Here is a 19,240-nt window from a genome sequence, read left to right as displayed (position 1 = left end):
AGCCTGGACTGACTTATTTATTCCTTCTGAATTATTGGAAGAGTGACACATCTTATTACAACATGTACTCAAGCTGTGGGTTGTGTGATAACAGGCGTCTGTTTTTTCGCTTTTTCAGACTTCGTGGTTGTCCGCTGGATGTGTCAGATGCCTGACAATTTGCGGCCTGCAAACTATTTAATTTCCCACGTGTTCGGCTGACTACTAAAGACCTCTGTGTCCCCTTGCAGTCTCTACCACTTATGGGAAGGAAGAGGATGTCCAGTGCTATCGATAGACATTAATGTTAGGGTTTTGTACTTAAAATGAAAACAGTTTACAAATACATGGGGTTACCTTTCTTTACTGCTATGGGTTAGGGTGGAATCATTTAGGCGTGACTATGTCACTTGACTGACCATAAATGTGTTTGTCGCACCTTTATCTTGTCATTTATAAAAAAAATAACCAAGGCTACACATTTGGTTAGAATTTGTTACAGATGCTATGCAAGTATGATGCTTTACGTGTCTTTTTGAGTAACTCTGAATAATGCGTCTGAATATCCGCATCAGAAATATATTTCTTAGCAGAAATATAAATGCACTAAACAGTGACAGGTTCAACCATAATATATGTGTTTGGTTGATTTCTGGGAGTCATAAAAAACAAAGGCCCATATTTATACTTTTTGACGCTAAACTGCGCTAACGCAGTTTAGCGTCAAAAAATTTTGCGCCGTCTAACGCCATTCTGAAGCGCCATGCGGGCGCCGTATTTATGGAATGGCGTTAGACGGCGCAATCAGACCGGCGCTGCCTGGTGTGCGTGGAAAAAAACCACGTAGACCAGGCAGCGCCGGCGTGGGGAAAAAATGACGTTAGGGCGTCTTAAAATGGCGCAAGTCAGGTTGACGCTAAAAAATCGTCTTAACCCGATTTGCGCCATTTTTTCGACGCCCAGACGCCATTTCATGACTCCTGTCTTAGTAAAGACAGGAGTCATGCCCCCTTGCCCAATGGCCATGCCCAGGGGACTTGTGTCCCCTGGGCATGGTCATTGGGCATAGTGGCATGTAGGGGGGCACAAATAAGGCCCCCCTATGCCACAAAAAAAATACAAAAAAAAAAAAAATTATACTTACCTGAACTTACCTGTACTTCACTGGGATGGGTCCCTCCATCCTTGGGTGTCCTCCTGGGGTGGGCAGGGGTGGCAGGGGGGGTCCCTGGGGGCAGGGGAGGGCACCTGTGGGCTCATTCTGAGCCCACAGGTCCCTTAACGCCTACCCTGACCCAGGCGTTAAATTCAGGCGCAAATGCGGTTTTTTTTGACCCGCCACCTCCCGGGCGTGATTTTTGCCCGGGAGTATAAATACGACGCATTTGCGTCGCCGTCATTTTTTTAGACGGGAACGCCTTCCTTGCATCTCATTAACGCAAGGAAGGCGTTCACGCTAAAAAATGACGCTCTTTCTTCATACTTTGGCGCTAGACGCGTCTAACGCCAAAGTATAAATATGGCGTTAGTTTTGCGCCGAATTTGCGTCGAAAAAAACGACGCAAATTCGGCGCAAACGGAGTATAAATACGGGCCAAAGATTTTAAAAACAGAAATTCGTTCACAAGGTGTTTCCATTAAGAAAGGTGACCTAAAGACCCTCTGTATATGTAATGATTCTTTAACATTAGACATGCATAATGTTAAAACTGTCTCTAGTCCAGAGACCAAATCAGGGTTTGTACATATTACATGTGAAAGGAGATATGTCTATTGAAGTAGTCAGGGCCAATGTATTGTAGTGCTTTGAAGGAGTGATTGAGGAGTTTCAACTGTTCTAATTTCTCCATTGGGAGGCAGTAGAGGTCCTTGAAGTGTGATGTGCGTGGGGTAGGAGCTGGAGTGTCATTTTGGCTGTCAAGCTCTGAATGGTTGGTAGTAATCTGGTGAGTTGTTTTCTGATCCTGATAGACGGTGTTCCAGTATTCCAGCTTTCTGGCGACAAGGGTGTCTGTGACAGTTTTGTGGGTGCTGGTAAGGAGCCATTTTAATCTTTTCCCAAGCATGTTCAGGTAAGTGGAAGCAAGACGCTGGAACAGTGTTGACTTGGCCAGTCATGCAAAGTTTTTTGTCAATGATGATCCCAGGGTTCTTGGCATGGGTGGTGGTTGCTGGGTATGGGTCCTAGTTCTGTTAGCTACCAGGTGGAGTCCCACGGTGAGGTTTACTTCCCGAAAATCATGACAGATTCCACCATAAACTTTTTTGTGATCTAAGTACCTACTTGAATTCTTTTCTCACATTCAACCAATTGTATACTAAGTTTCTAAAACTGTTATGCTGCATATGCTGCTTCAGCTCACTGAACAAAGTAAATAACGAGTTCAATCTAGAGCAAAAATTACAAGCACAAGTCCTTTAACAAAATGTGTCTTTCATAAATGCTGACTTTTACATTCCATCATTATAATTAGAATAACAACACCAATAGAACAACAAAAACATCATCAATAATATTCATCAGAATAATGACAATAATTATAATAAGCACTTGCTTAAGCAATTCTCTCACAATTACTTATCTCTAAGCACTGTAAATAATAGGTGTAATCACAGCAGTACACACCTTCTTTATTGCATGAACAACAATGCCAGCAATTCTCAGGGGGGTAAGGGAGATAACCGGAAAAAGACTCAGACCCTCATTATGTTACTGGTGGTAAAAACCACCTACTGCCGCAGTGACGGCTGCCAAAAGACCGTTGCAGCAGCTACCAGCCATTCTCTGTAATATGACCAGAGCTGGATTTCCACCACAAATGGCGGAAATCTGGCTGTCGCCATGCCAGCGGATGGCGGTAAGGTGGCGTTGCAGAAAGCAGCAGCAGCGTCACGCCTATAGACCGCCGCCAGCAGTATTATGAAAAATAATATGGCCTGGTGGTGTTCTACGGGAGGACGTGCCTGGGGTGTGTCAACTCCCTTCTTCAAGTTGGGCACCACATCTCTGGGCTTGTGCCCTTCTTCAGCAGTACTAGATGCAAGATTTTTGCTGCCACCATCTGAACTGGACTCAGCCCTTCCGGCCTCCAGTTTCAGCTCTTTACAGCTCAGCTCTTGAGCTGCAATCTTTTCTTCTTCCAGGGCTAAAAGTCTTTTTGCCTCAACCTCTGCAAGATACTCCTCTAATTGTTGCTCCTGTCGCCTTTGACTTCGGAGCCATTCATCTATTTCTGGGTCACTGTCCAACTCTGAGTAGTCTTCCTCCTCATCTGAGTAGTCTTCCTCCTCATGTGCGTAGTCCTCCTCCTCATCTGAGGGGTACTTAGTCATTTGGTTTCTTGCTGCCTCTCTCTCTGCCCATCTTTCCTCCCCCCAGACTATGTAGTGATGGAGCATCTCCGCTTTAGTAGATCTCCTTGCTACAGGAAGGCCCCATTGTCTGCAAAGCTTCCTTAGGTCAGCCTTAGTGAGGTGGTCAGTACGAACAAAGAATGAGTAGGTAAGCAATCCCATTCTGATAAGATCTTACTAGCAAAAAACAAAATCCAAAGTCCAAAATATCAATAGTATATCCAGGAGGACATCAGAGAACCAAAAGCCAAAAAAGATGAAAAATCAAGTTGACCTTCAACTGTGGGTAGGTAGTGAAATACTTAGCTACTGTATGTCACTGCACAAACACAAGTCCTATCCTCACTGCTGATCACCAATGTTAGAAATGGGGTTTTTGGTTGGCAGTCAGGTTGCCCTCTGTCCAAGCAAGAACCCTCACTCTAGTCAGGGTAAGTCACACACAATCCAAAATCAGCCTGTGCTCACCCTCCGGTAGCTTGGCACGAGCAGTCATGATGGCGGGAGGGGAGCACTAAGGGACGCAATGAAAGTGGCGCTGCACTGGTTGCAGCACCACTTTCATTAAATCAGCCCCTAAATACGGTGGGTGTACCATCATGGTGACAGACGAGTTTTCGGTTAAAAAGTCAATGGCGGCACGGCTACCACCAAGATCTAAATCAGGCCCGAAGTGTCTTAATCAAGATATAAGTATTCATTGGTAAACTGTGGAGGAAGTCTAACTGGGATTTAAATGAAGTGCACAAGGCAAATTGAGTAACAGAGATAGCAGCTGCAGTTTGCACATCCCGAAGGCCACAGATTTTTAGTTACATCAAATAAAAACAAGTAAGGCTAAAAGAAAGAATTGAAGCAACTAATGGGGGTAAATTGAACAGTCATTCTTAATTTAATCTAGGTGCAGTGTTTTTAATTTAAAGTAAAGCCTTTTCATATTGTGTTTGTCAGAGAGTTTGCGTTGTATTTGTCACAAGATACTAAACTGCAAACCCTCTAACTACGCTTTTTGACTTGTAGTCTGCATTACAAAATAATTTTCTGTAGTCCTTAATCCTATATAATAACAATCCATCCTCGAAGGTCTGCTGGCATTAACATATACTTTTCACAACAAATAGTTCATCATTATTATACCTAATACATGATTTTTATAATAAACAGATCAGATCTACAGCATGTGACATAGCGTTTCTCAATGAAACAATAAGGTTTAAATTGCTGATCACTGGCTTGTAACCATAACCAATTTAGGCCTACTTTATTGAGCAATAAAAGCTCTATTTTAGTTGCAAAAAATCACAACTTCTGCAGCATCAAATCTAGTAGGGAGGACGATCAACAAGTTACTGATGCCAAAGCCCCCTCTAAGTGGTGCTTCTTCAGATTATTTTTCTGTTGCTCTTGTAAGATTTGGGTACAAATGATCTGTCAAGCCAGACCAAAAAATGTGGACTTGAACTAGAGTTGGGCCTTTACATCTGCAACTCTTTATTACAGAAAAGTTCAAAATGTGGTCTGGCACACCTATAGATGCACACATCCATAGGTGCATCTACAAATGTAATTATTAAAGAACAGTTTGTCAAGCATTTGTCATTTATTATCAAGAAATCTTTCCAGTATAATTTCCTTTAAATGCTACTGCCATTGTTTTAGGTGGCTACATCAGAGAGAAACAGAGCCCTAATATTACTACTTCTATGGAAGCTATTCATGAACACACTAAGAAAAGCTGGGAAACGTGGATTCTTATAATCTTTCCTTATGTTTTTTCTCTCTCTCTTTCTCTCGTTATCATTCACACATATACACACACTCATACACTTACATATGTTTTGCAAAGTGAGTTAGCTTCCCTATCAAGATAGATAAACCACATATTTTTCTGATGAAGACCTTCGGAAGACAGAATATCCTAATGCATAGATGTGTAGGTATTCCTGCCACTGACACACTGCATAGGAGATCACAGAATTATTCATAACAAATGTTTTTCCTTGGAAACAGTCTTGGGAAATTGAGACATAATGACGTCCTTGGAGATTACAGTAGGTATGTCACTAGCAGGCCATCCACAGCAATACCCTGGGTAACAGTGGACTTATGAGAGTTTCTCATTAAACAGAATATACCACAACTATACTGTTAAAGAGTTTTACAAGGAAGAGGAAATGGAGGAAACAATGAAGAACTCCATTCAGAGTGTAGATTTGGACCTCTGATTTAAATCATACAAATTTCATGATAAATAAGAGCAGCCTATAATGAGGGTCTGCAAGAAGCATAAATTTGTCTCAGGTGTGTGCTGTCTAAGGGTAATGGGTTTGAACAGTGACCATTGATGCAATGCCAGAACCTTACCACTATAAAAGAATAAAATCAGTTAATAACAAAAAACTTTATTTGACTATTGACAAACATTCCACATGATTATGAAACTAATCAGTCAAGCATGCTCTCTCCAAGAAACAGGTGATGAGGAAACCTACCATGATCTGAATAAAATAATCACTTTGTTAATTAACCAAATGTACCTATCCAGTTGAAAAAAGGACATATGAAGGAACTTGGTAGTTTTTGCCAAGTCTTCTGCAGTACAAGAAACCTAGTTGATTTTAACAGATCAATGTTTGGCTTGTACTCAGAATTCAAATTAACTGAAATATTAAGGACAGAGGGACCCAACTACTTGGGCACCTCAGCCACCCCTGCCATTTTCCCTATGTTCCTGCAAGATCTCCTGTCTTTCCGCTTTTGGGCAACAATTTGTGTGTCCCTTGCTACTCAGCCATTCTCAATCAGCAAATATGATGCTCCTCCGTTGGTTTGCACTGACATATTCAGAGATGTCCATAAACATCCCCTAAGTAAAGATTCAAGGGAGTAACCTTCACTTCACCGTTGTTGTATCATAGGATTTATAGGTTTTGGGGTGCAAAATCTGTGTCCTAAAAACATATAAGTGGGGAAACCTACTGACCTCCTCCTGAAAATTAAGTTCATTCTCCTGAGGGCAAAGGGAGCCTTTTCATATTATCTGTTTTGTATAATTGGAACTATTTCCACCCATTTTGGGCATATGCCTTGTAATATTAATACCAGTTGAAAGTGTTAGGCTCAATTGATCAAAAAAAGATGGTTGCAGGATGGAGTTTGGATGCTGCCCACACAGGATAATCAAAACAACGCCAGTTCCCACATCTACTTTTGTTCTCGCCATTTGCCTCCATGTTCACCTGGGTGAAAAAATGTTCTACCATTCCAGAACTCTGGAGCTATGTACCTGGTCAGATGCACATATTCAGTAGCCAAAACAGTGCATTCAGGGAAAAAGGCAAGAAGTGGACTAGATTGCTGGTATTTTTCACCTCTGAGCAAACAAAGCTGACTTACTGGAAATCACAAACTGGGCTACTTGTAGGCCTAGAGGTAATTTAAATTACAGTGAAATAATTAAAGACATTTTGGTAATTTCTTGTTACATTCTGACACAAAAATACTAATCATAACGTGATAATGTCTGCTCATGTAATGGAGAGTAATCTGGGGGGAAAATCCTACCACAAGAGCACATTGAGTGACTGCCCATTGCTGCTTGCACTGCCTCTTATGTTCTGTTGCAATTAGAGCTATTGTCTTAGCACAACATGCATCCCCACATCCCTTTTGGCTGCAAGAGGGCATTTTTGTGCTAAACAATGCTAAATGCAGATTACTTTTCTCACTTAGTTGTGCATATTCTCATGGGATTGTTTGGTAATTCTATATGATTACACTTCACATAATTATGTGAGTTATGCCCACCCCTAGATGTTTATCTTTTGTGTAAGACCACAGTAACAATGCAAAGCAGTGCCAGTTGTAAAAAACTCAGTTACCCAATATGAGATGCATAGTGGCATTATACTATTTTCATGCAAAATTAAAAATATGTCAAAATGACATTTGTCATCCTTTCTCATTTCTTTCTGTGCAGCGGTCCAGCATCACTTTGGACTGCACAACAGCTGGACCTAGGAAGGACTCTGCAGTACAACATGGGCACTTCATATTCTATGGACCGATAAACCATTGTCCTTGTGGCTCAGAGTATGGTTTGTCCTCCTTAAACATCAATGATGGTTCTCCCTCCCTGTGGCACTACTGACTCAGACCTCCTAGGTGTCCCAGATCATGAGATATCCTCTTTCCAAATGAGCAATACCACATAACCTAAATCAGAAGATATTCTTTTATTCCTGGGCACTGTAACTCACTTTCCTAAATGCAAAGAGAGATATTATTTCAATTGCAAGTTTGCTAATGAGCTATTTACTTTTGCCACTGTGTTTCTCTTTTGTCACCTTCAGTTTACTTTGTCCAGGATCACTAAGATCACAAATTGTAAGTTCTGCAAATCCATACAAAGTAATTCAGTTTTAGTGGGAGGATTGAGAACCTGTGTTTTGCATCTGTGTTCATGTCTGGGTAGCTGTTACTAGTGTTGACTGTTCATTGATATTGCTTGAACCTTTCCATCATCTTTGTGTGGTGCTTCTCCTTTTCAAGAGTATCCCGGTATTTGTGATCTCTTAGTCATTGCAAACAGCATATATTTTAATAGCCAGAAGTCCTGGGTTACATTATCTTTTTTATTGTGTGTTGTGATTTGTGTTGTTTTCATCATTTGGCTGTTGCCTTCACTGTAAATATATTAATGTCTGGACATTATTAAATTGTTTAGTATTTGCAAAAATATGCATAATTTCAGCTCAACAGTCATATCTTTATTGCAACTCTCGTAAATGTATTGTACTGCACCCAGATTCAACCCTACATTATCTTCATTTGGCTAGGCATTGACTTCTCTTCCCCCTATTCCCAGAGTCAAGGAGGCTTGGGAGGCTAACCGTTTCTGACATGAAGTATCCATTGTCCTTCTGAGTAGTGAACACGAACCTTCTCATCATTGATAGTTCTTGATTCTTCCTTCAGTTTACGGCTCAGGAATACATTTGACACCTCTTTCCTTGGTGTTTCCCGGGGATGTTTCAAACAGTACAATAATAATGTTCTCAAAGACAATTTGAAAGTCACCTGAATTCCTGAAGTAAGGTCACTCCACTCCACAAAGTGGTCGATCATTTTACCACTTACTTGCTCCACCAAAATTAGTCCGCTGACTCATTGTCAGTTGCTCAAATATAAGTGAGCTATCGTTAGTCCATATAAACTGTGATCTTACATTTTATTTGCTACACGTGAAATAAATGATTATCACACAACCAAAGAACATTGTCTGGTGCTTGAGAAAAATGCAGAGGAGACAATTAAACAGAGCAATTTTGAACAGCCCTCTCATGTTGGGTATTTTTGTTTAGAGCCTGTGCTCATGGTTCTAGTGTGTTGAAACTTATTCAGCCCTGCTAGATTCAGCTCTGCTCCTGGGGCGGACTTATTTGGATCAAACCTCACAAATACTGTCACAAAATTTGAACCTGGCACTCTTGGTTTTTTTGAACCTTTATAATTTTCCCTCTTGGTGCTGCCATGTACTACAATTCCATAGGACATCTCTATATAACATTTGTTATTCATACAGCAGAGAGTGTTGCTGATAGGAGAGGTTAACCTTTCCTTAGAGCCTTTAGGAAAGAGAGGAAGGACTGACCCCCTACATCAAATTTCTGATCCATTTGACTCAATAAACAAATAACTGCAGTGCATGTTGCCTACCATCTAGGAGCAGCAAACTCAGATTAAAACCTGCAAAATGAAAATGCTGATCTATGCAAACCTCAAACAAACATTGACCTTGGACCTTGATGATAGAAATCCCAAATTTGAAAGAGATCAATTTAGGTGGAAGATTTCCTTAATGCCACCGGTGCAGTTTACCTTCCTTTCAGTTTAATTTGAGTTGTATGTGAAAGAAATGTTCTCTGACATGGATCAGGTCCTGGGCCTTACCCATTTGTCCAGTGTAAGAAATTGAGTTACTGGTTGAGGGGGGGAGGTGTGAAACCCTTCTCAAGCAGAAACCACAATCCTTGTCAGGACGAAGTCACAAGCAAATCCCAAATTAACCTGTGCTAACTCAACCCTATGGTAGTTTGCCATGGAGCAGTCAGGCGTACCTCAGAACCAATGTGTTGGAACTGGCCCTTTTACAGGGTCATTCCCCAGAATTTTTGCTTTTTGCCTCCTTATTTTTCTGACCTTTGTTGGCTGACTTTTTGACTCTGAGCACTTTTTCACTGCTAACCAGTGCTAAAGTGCATGTGCTCTCCCTTACAAAATTGGTATGATTGGATTATACCTAACTGGCATATTTAATTTAACTATAAGTCCCTTGTAAAGTGGTATCCCTATACCCAGGGCCTGTAAATTAAATGCTACTAGTGGCCCTGCAGCGCTGCTTGCGCCACCCACTGAAGTAGCCTGTCAAACCTATCTAAAGCCTGCTAGCGCAGAGCCTGTGTGCGCAGTTTCCTGCCACAGGGACCTGGCAGCTAAATTTACTTGCCAGGCCCAGAACTCCCCTTTTACTACATGTAAGTCACCCCTAAGGTACACCCTAGCTAGCCCTATGGGCAGGATGCCATGTATGTAGAAGGCAGGACATATTCCATGTGCGTAGCCTGTCCTCGTAGTGACAAACAGCCTAACCTGGTGTCTCACCACTGTGCTGCCTCCTCATAGGATTGCATTGGAAATGCCCTGCCTTATGTGTAAGGGGTATTGTCTGATTTATGAGGGGTAGCGTAGGCATGTTTGGTATGGTTGTGATAGTGGTGAGAAATGCTGCTTACTGGTGTAGGTGTATTTTTTATTACTATCACAGAAATGCCACTTCTAGAAAGTACGCATGTATCTGTGCTTATGACTTTGGTGTTTTGCAGCTTGCCTCCAATCCGCGTCTGGGCAGACTGACAGTTGGGGCTTTGTGCATACCTCTCAGGCAGCCTGAACACAGGGAGGGTGGATGTGTCACAGAGGTGCATCTACATATTGTAAAGGCTTCCTTCGCTGAGAGAAGGGAGAGGCAGGGCACACCTGCATTTGTAAAGGCTGTGCCCTGGCCTCACACAATAGGGTTGTTTACCCCCCCCCACTGATGTTTGGAGCCTGTGCTGGGGGAGAGAAAGGCCACTCCCAGAACCAGTGGTAACTGGTTGGAACCCCCTCTCCTGGCCAATGTAAAACACACTGTAAACCTAGTATAAGTACAGGGGAATTTTCCCCACAAGTTAGACATCTTTTGGATATTCTGGGGACTCCAGAAACCTTAACTGGAGCTGGACAGGACGCTGTTGAAAGGACTCACCAGGATCACCTTGGACTGCTGCTGCTGCTGCTGTGCTGACCTGTGACCTGCCTGGTCACCAGGAGGAACTGCACTGCTGGTAACCCCTTGTTGTGCTGACCTGCTGCTGGGTTCTCCAGCCCTGCGCCCCCCTTCTTCACTTGTTGTTTCCAGAGGCAGGGTGCTGTGGCCCCTGACCTCTGTAAACTTATTTCTGCACATGGAGGGCTGCTGTGATGAGGAAGCATTGGGAGAGCGCTCCTGAGTGCCCTGCACGCTTTTAAAAGCGCTTTTTCTGTACCAGGATCACCATCACAGCCCGGGTCTCTTTTGTGCCCCTTGTGCTGTTTTTAGCGCTCTCTTGTGCGGAAGAAAACCGCCGCCGCCGCCCGGGCTGCAGATTTTGCCTTAGTGCTTTGAAAAGTGCTTTATTTAGGTCCCCAAATCGCCACCGCAACCCGGGGTTTGGATTTTTGTTTAGTGTGAGGTCTGCGTTATTTCTAGTGCCCCCAGGGCACAAGGAGAAGCCCAGCGGAGCAAACGTGCTCCTGTCGGCGCCCCCGGAGCACGGTCTGCTCTCGGGAGCGCCCCAGGGGGCACCAGCCACCTCCGATTCACCGAGAATCACTGCGGCAGACCAAGAACTGCTGAGGACACTCATGCACCACGTCAGGTGTGGGCGAGTGCCTTTTTGGGCCCCAGCAGGGGTCCGATCTCTTCAGAGCCGCAGGGAAGGACTTTGGGATGGCGAGGGAAGTGCCCCCCTTCCACGGTCACTGCTGTAGGAGCAGGACGCTGCTTTTTCACATGATTTGGGCATTTCTGTTTCCCCCGGAAACCTGGGAAGGGAGACCTCGACTAAGGTCCCTTCCCCCTCATCCCATATTTGCTTGTTGGGCCTCGCCCGGCCCCCACCCTGAGGGCAGGGTGTGAGGAGGCCGAGGCCGGCCCCCATCCAAATCGCAGTCCCCCAGAGGGGCCCATTTTCTACGAGGAGAGGGTGCCGACCGCCCACTCCCCAGGAGCACCGTGTGGCCCCCGTGAGCGCACAGGAGCACCGGGGGCCCCCCATGCTCTCTCTTTAGGCATGAGGAGTGCCACTTCTTCAGGAAATAAGGTACTTTTCTAGTAATATACTGGCTCAGTGAGCCAAGTATCGACCTAGGAGAACTCATATGTTCTACCTGCTTTCCTGCCCCTACATATATGTGCTAATGTTCCTTTTATGGGCATAATGTGCTGATGTGTATTTATGTGACTTGTCAGATGTTTGCTAATGTTCCTTCTATGGGTATTTAGAAGTTATTTCTTGCAAGTGCATAGAACTCTTACTGTAATTCGTGATTACTGCTTATGTTGCAGAATACTTATGTGTTCTAATGTGACAACTGCATATTCTTGCAGAGTATTAGTAACTTGTGTAACGTTCTGACAACTGCTAAGGTAGCAGGGTATTACGTACGTGTAATGTTGGTCTAAGTATGTTTTGTGCAATACAGATTATTTTTACATAGCTCAGTGTTGTGTTTACTTTGAGATGTACATTTTGCATCACGTGTGTTGTATGTGTTGTGCAAATGCTTTACACATTGCCTCTGGGATAGGCCTGACTGCTCGTGCCAAGCTACCAAGGGGGTGAGCAGAGGTAATCTTAGACATGTAACTCCCTTGCCATGACTACAGTGGGTAGGTTCTGACTGGCTGAGGTGCATACTCTAGCCAACCAGAAACCCCATTTCTAACACTATGTGTAAAGTATTTGTTCAACACTTCAAACAGTAACACAGTGACAACATACTATAAAAAAATCCAACACCAGATTAGAAACATAGAATAGATTTTAATAAATAAAACAAGACCAAAATGACAAACAACTAGTCAGTAGAATTAGAGAAATGCAGGTTTAAAGATTTCAGTGAAAATAGCACCACAGACCAACTGTGGATATCTGGTCAGGGAGGACTGGGACAAAGTTCAGGCTGACAGTGATGAAACCAGGGACCCAGTTAGGACAGTTCAAAAATAATACCTTAAATCATGGTTGCAGAGCCTTGCAAGGTCGCTTGTCAAGGATGAATTGTGCAGCTGAGGCAATACAAGGCTGCAGTGCGAGGTCCTCCATCGTTGTCTTAGATCCTGTTGATGAGGGCTTGCAATGAAAAGCCTGGCATCGAGGATGCATTGCACAGCCAAGGCGATGTGTTGGTTCTAAGACGCTGCAAGGCTGTGATGCAAAAACCTGCACTGTAGCCAAGGCTGTCATCAATGACAGTTTTGCAATTAAGGGGCCTGTGTTGGTGCAATGTCATGCACCAGCAGTTCTGCTATGGGCTGCAACATTGATGTGAAGTCCTTGTGCTGGGAGAATCCTCACAACAGATGTGATGCATCATTTCTGCTCAGGATTGCTCAGCACAGCCGAGAAGGTGCTTTGGTTCTACGGGTTCCACAGATGGACTGGCAAAGCACCTTCAGTCCCACTTTGCAGGGTCCAGGACTAGAGTGACATCACCTGGCAGGGTAGAACTTACAGTTGCAGAGTCCAGGTGTGCATTACAAGAGACTAGACATTGGAGTAACTCTGGTGGCCCTGGGTTCAGTTTGGAGGTCCAATCCTTCTCACCCAGGCAAGAGGGCAGCAGACAGCAGGTCAGAACAGCAATCAGCAGTCCTGCAGGGCAGCAGCATAGCAGATTGGCTGACCTTTCAGCAGCACAGCAGTCCTTCTTCTTGGAAGACTCTTCCACAGGTCCAGAAGTGTACTGAAGAGTTAGGCCCTGGGTTAAGAAAAGTGGTGCTGCACTTCTCTTGCGCCCCTTTGCGTTCCCTAACGCCATAATGTGTGCACCATATCTGAGATATGGCACACTATGGCGGTAGTTAGGGGAACTAGTGTAAAAAATTTTTACACTAGTTCGGAGCTTTGCAGGATTAGCATAAAAAATGTTGATGCTAATCCTGCAAAGCCCTTTGAGGTCCATTGAAAACGATGGCATGCCTCCTTTTTACGCCTGTTCTGAGCAGGCATTAAATGTGCCAAAATAAATGATGCAAAGAAATCTCTTAGATTTCTTGGCACCATTTTTTCAGCCCCCCTAACTGGGGAATATCCTCTTTGCATACATTATGCCTGGCGCTGGCATAATGCAGCGCAAAAAGTTACAAAGTGGCACAATGCATCCATTGCACCGCTTTGTAAATTTGGTGCCACAATTTTGGCCTCGTTGGGCCACATTAGGGGCAACACTAATGTGCCACAAGGAGGTGCAAGGGACTCTTAATCAGCCCATTAGTGTCTGAGGTCCAATATTTATACCTTGTTCTTCCTTTGAAAAGGGAGAAACTTCCAGAGGTTTCCCTTTGAAGTCCACAGGCTTGCTGCATTCTCTGCCTTGGCTCCAGAATAACTACAGGAGGTATGCAGCTCTTTGTGTGGAGGCAGGACACAGCCTATTTAAGTCTAGGTAGGACTGTGCCCCGCTCCACCCTCCCATCTTGTCAGTGATGGCCCATCAAGCACACCTAAGCTTCCTATTGTGTGTAGCTGTCTAGGAGTAATGCATGAAGCCCAACTGTCAGCTACACCCAGTCATGTGACCTAAAGACAGGCTGCAGGCACCAAATGGTTAAGACAGGAAAATGCCAACTTTCTAAAAGTGGTATTTTCAAAATGTTACTTAAAAATCTGACTTTACCATAAGATAGGATTTTTCATTATAATTCCAAAGACACCAAACATAAACTGATTACCACTACAGTATGCTGTCTGAGTAACGCTTCAACATTATTGCCCAGTTCTTTTCTATGTATTCTACCTTCCCTGAGACACTGAGAGACGTTCCATGTCTCAAGGTGTGGTTTAAATCGCAGGTGACATGGTGGGGTTCCTCATTTCAATCTATCACAACTGAAGAATTGCTCCCACTTTTGCCAGCTGTCAAACCAGATGTATTTACCAACCCTGCATCGCCCACTGTCCGGGAATGAGGGATGGATGCAATATTTTCTATGCTCTGTGATCTAATCAATAGTTAGTTTGAGTTGGGCTGGGTTCCGTAGAGCTGGAAATATGCCACCATAGTTTGGCTTCTAAAAATGCCACTATTAGATCATGCAAAGCTGAAAAATCCAGGCCCATTTCAGTGCTCCCCTTTTTCTCGAAGGTGACTGAGAAGTATTCTAACCAACAGCTCTCGATTTGTGTTGAGGCAAAGGAACTTCTCCATGGGACTCAATTGGGGCTCCATCCCCTTTACAGTACAGAGTCTGCGTTACTACTCGCCTCGGAATCCATCCAGCAAGTTTTTGACAGGAGCAATACTGAGGCTTTGCTAATGTTAGTCCTTAGCATGGCCTTCAATACTGGGTCCCATTGCCTTCTACTTGAACGACTGTGGAGCTGTAGAATACGTTATAATGCCCTGCAGTGGCTCTCTTCTTTATTACATAACTGCAACTTCCAGGTGACACAATAACCTTTTTCAGCTAAGGTTTTTCTGCTGCAGAAGGGGGTGCCTCAGGGCTCTGCATTGAGCCCTACTCTATTTAATATTTATAGGTACGCCCTAGCTGATATAAGTGAGTGCTACAGTTTGAACATTGTAAAGTATGCCGAAGATACACAGCTGATGATCACACTGTTGCAGGATGAAGCCAATACTGTGGTTCTGTTAATGTCTTGCTTGTCAGAGGTGGCTGAGTGGATGGATCTTCGTTGCTTAAGCTGAACGCAGTGAAGACTGTGGTCCTCACCCTAGGTTAGCAGCCCTCAATCTGGTCATCTGCCTGGTGGCCTGATTCACTTGGGCCACTACCTGACCTTAAGCCAAAAGTTAACAACCTGGGATTCAGTCCGTTGCAAGACTCTTGTTTGCAAATCAGATCAAAAGCGTAGCAGGGAAATGTTTTGGGGTTTTAAAAACTCTAAAAAAGATCCTTGGACTTCTCCAAGAAGCCACTAGAAACACAGTAATCCAAGCCATGGTCATGTCCAGACTGGACTACTGCAGTTTCTGGCATTTGGAAGTCTCACAGTCTGGATTGATGAGACTCCAGTGTGTGAAGAATGCAGCAGCTCGTCTGCTGGTAAACTTCCCAAGACGATGCCTCACTGGTCCTCCCCTCACTAAGATGCACAGGCTACCTTTGAAGAAAAGGGTTTTTTTCAAAGCCGCATGCTATTGCCATAGACTCTTAAATAATAAAGGTCTTCGATATTTGTACTCTTTTGTCAAACCGTGTTTTTCTAGAAGGAATTTAAGATCAGCAAAGGCTCTTCTAGCTTGTATTCCTACAGTGAAAAGAGATGCATCAGCAGGTGTACCTTTAGTTTTCTAGCCTCCAAGATGTGGAATTCTCTTTCCCTTGTACTTAGGAAAAAAATGACTTATCCTTTTTAAAAAAAACATGGAAAACTTGGTTGTTCAGACTAATCCGACTGGTTTGCTCTTTTTAGCATGCTCTTTGCCCAGCATCCAGGAGTGAAACCTTAGTGCTGGTACACTTCGTCAGAAGTAACCAGGTGCTTTACAAATTATGTTATTATTAATATTACCTGTTTCCTTTTGGAAATTACAGTTTATGAAATGTAGTAAGATAACCCAAATGTTATCCAATGAGAGAAGTAAGCCTTGCAATGGTGAAAAACAAATGTAAGTGTTTTTCACTACCAGGACATGTAAAACCTAACGGTGCATGTCCAACTTTTTTAATACGCTGCACTCTCCCCTCTGGGTGTCCAGGGCCTACCTTAGGGGTGATTTACGTGTGGAAAAAAGGAAGATTTGGGCCTGGCAAAAGTTTACTTTGCCAGGTTGAAATGGGCATTTAAAACTGTGCATGACAGTTTAAAGGACTACTTAAGCAGGTGGGAATTCAGGGCTGGAGGCCCAATAGTAACATTTAATACACATGCCGTGGGTACACATAGTGCCACTTTACAAGAGATTGATAGGTAAATTAAATATGCCAATTCGAGAAGAGCAAGTGTTGCCATGTTTTAAGGAGGGAGCACATGCAAATTTGCATAAGGCAGCAGCGGTAATGTGCACAGTCCTAAAAGTAAGAAAACACAGCTTCAGAAACAGGAGGGTAAAAGCAAAAAGTTTAGGGATCACCATGCAGAAGGGATCATGTCCAACATCCATGCCTTAAACCCCACTGGACGTGAATAAGTGTCTGAATATCAGAATCGACTGAAATGCTCAGTCATGCCATGGAGCACCAAAAAAGTGAACAACAATTCCTTTCAGAGCCAATCCTATAATTATTGTAGCCAGTCTATGGCTTCTATAATAAGCTGACCAGAACAGTATGCCTAGGGGATATCACTCTGGGCATCTCTGAATGATCTGGTGTTTTAGAACCAAAGTTCCAGGTCTCAAAACACCAGGCTTGTTTTACTGGGAGGGGAGTCACACCTGGAAAAACTGACGGGTTTGCTGGGCAGAGGCACAATCAAGCCCTTGCCCGCTCCCTCCCTCATGCTATTAAGAGAGATCAGATAGTGCTTCTTTCAAGATCCTACTGCCTACCCACCACACAGATTCCCTCCCCATCAAGCACTTGAAACTTCAACCCCCCCTCCACCGAAACGGATTCTTACTGCCTGCTTATAGCAGGTGCTAAATGGGGAACCAGTAATTCTGGGCTGGCGCATTCCTGCTCTCACTGCGCTGGAGCACTAACTGCTGCCTAGTGCCAATTTAGTCACCATTGCTTCATGGTGCAATGGTGCCTGCTTTGAAGGCAGGATTGTTTTGTGCAGGAAGGGACACCTTTCTGCAAATACATAATCCTCCGTGACTTTTTCCTCTTTCCAAGTGTGCTGCATAATGCACCACACGTAGAAAGGGGAGAAAACAAGGAGACATAAAGATATTTCTCCTTGTTACGCCTCCTCTGGGAAGGCATATTCTGATGCATTTCCAGGTCTACCAGTATTAGTAAATCTAGGAATGCATCAGAATACATGGGTAGGTGCATGGGAACACAAACACCCCACCCATGGAATGCCTCCCTGGAGCAGAGTAACACAAGGCAGCTGCCTTGCATTACTTCATGTTTACTAAGACACGCAGAGCCATGCAATGTAGCCTTGCGTGGCTTGCCCCCTTGCGTGGTGAAAGGCAGCGCAAAACCCTTGATAAAAATGTCCCTTATTACCTAGAATGAGTACAGAAGTACAACTGTGAAATGGGGACATGATAGGCGAGATGACTGGGCAGTGCACTGGGCACTGGCAATTCTTTATTCGAAAAGTTACAACACCATTGAGCTCCGGAGATACCGAAAACATTCTGCCATGAAAGAGGCTAAAAATGTACTTGCGAACCGCAATCTGAACTTTAGCCACATAATGAGCTTTACTAATCTGTGTTTATGAGAAAATTAATTATTGTGCAGACCCGGTAGTCTATTTCCATTCCCTTAATTACATGGCAATTTAGAAACATAAAAACATTGATAAGACGTTGCAGCTTTAGAAAAAAATGCATTTGAGAGAATCTGCCTTCATGGGAAAATGAACGAAAGCCTTTTCACAGAATATGAAAACATCGCGAGAGAAAAAAAAAAAGCACCTCGGAAAAACAACACCCTTTATTTGACGGGAAAGCACTTGGTAAAAAGAGTTTCTTAAAAATGAAGGAAGTAGATCTGAATTTCTGGGAAAAGGCAATTTTAAATGTGCATTTTTGCAAAGGAGTTTGCTTTGTTTAAAGGGAAAGTTGTGCTAAGACAACCACCAGAAACAAATATGGCGTGAAGAGATACATCTGCTACCATAGTAAAAGGTCTATTTTAGTAATTCTTCCTATCGAACAACGTGGTGAACTCATATACGTCTACGGTTCGAGGCGAGCAAGTCTGAAGGGGACACACTCCTGCAAACTATTTACTGTATGTGATGTTCAGCTACATAAGAATGGTGGTAAATCATTGAAAACGTATCATGCATGTAACCCCGCCCAGGAATGAGTGGGAGCACTTCCCACTTAAGTTAACCCGCGACAGAAATAATCAGTTCACACCTGTAATATTACACCATACTAATGTGTTACCTAAATCGGGACTCTCCAGGGGTAAGAGGAAGTATCTGAAGGGGAGGTAGGGAAAGTGCTTATTCGTTTGGTGCTTTGGTATTATCAATTTATGTTTAATAATCTCTATACATCCTGTAAAGAAGGAAAACAGAGGTCCTGTAAGATTACAAATACATGGTTTAACAATGGAAATGTTAAAACATGCTAAACCTCGTACTTATTTGTAACATCTCATTCAGTGTATTTAACGTTGACCCTCGAGCTGGAGAGAGCTCTTCATAGAAAAACAGAGCAATACTTCCCCATCGTTGCGCTTGGTTCCCTGTTCTCGGGAAAGGGGGCTGAAAGTCTCCACAAGAGTGGGTGCAACAATAGACTGCATGTATCCTCACTGGGCCTTTCAGTGTCCCCGGTAGAACTGCGGGAGTGTATCTGCAGAGACACTGACCACGCTCCTGCTGCACTATCTACGTTTTGCAGGAACATCCCTCGTCTGCTTTTGACTGGAGAAGTGGCTTCTAAAGAGAGGTGAAATCACTGACTGAACTCCAATATATATGTCCATAGCACATTCCCA

The 19,240-nt window shown here is 43.6% G+C and overlaps 1 protein-coding gene across 2 annotated transcripts in view; it reads left to right on the top strand.

Annotated features, from left to right (window-relative positions):
• The window catches only part of LOC138250072 (parapinopsin-like), a 2,239,710-nt gene that overhangs the window by 1,611,530 nt on the left and 608,940 nt on the right, over positions 1 to 19,240 (top strand). The window lies entirely within an intron of this gene.

Source organism: Pleurodeles waltl, chromosome 8 (genome assembly GCF_031143425.1).
Source record: "Pleurodeles waltl isolate 20211129_DDA chromosome 8, aPleWal1.hap1.20221129, whole genome shotgun sequence".
Classification (NCBI taxonomy): domain Eukaryota; kingdom Metazoa; phylum Chordata; class Amphibia; order Caudata; family Salamandridae; genus Pleurodeles; species Pleurodeles waltl.
The sequence above is the reverse complement of the archived record's forward strand: the minus strand, read 5'-3'. Positions and strand labels throughout refer to the sequence as shown.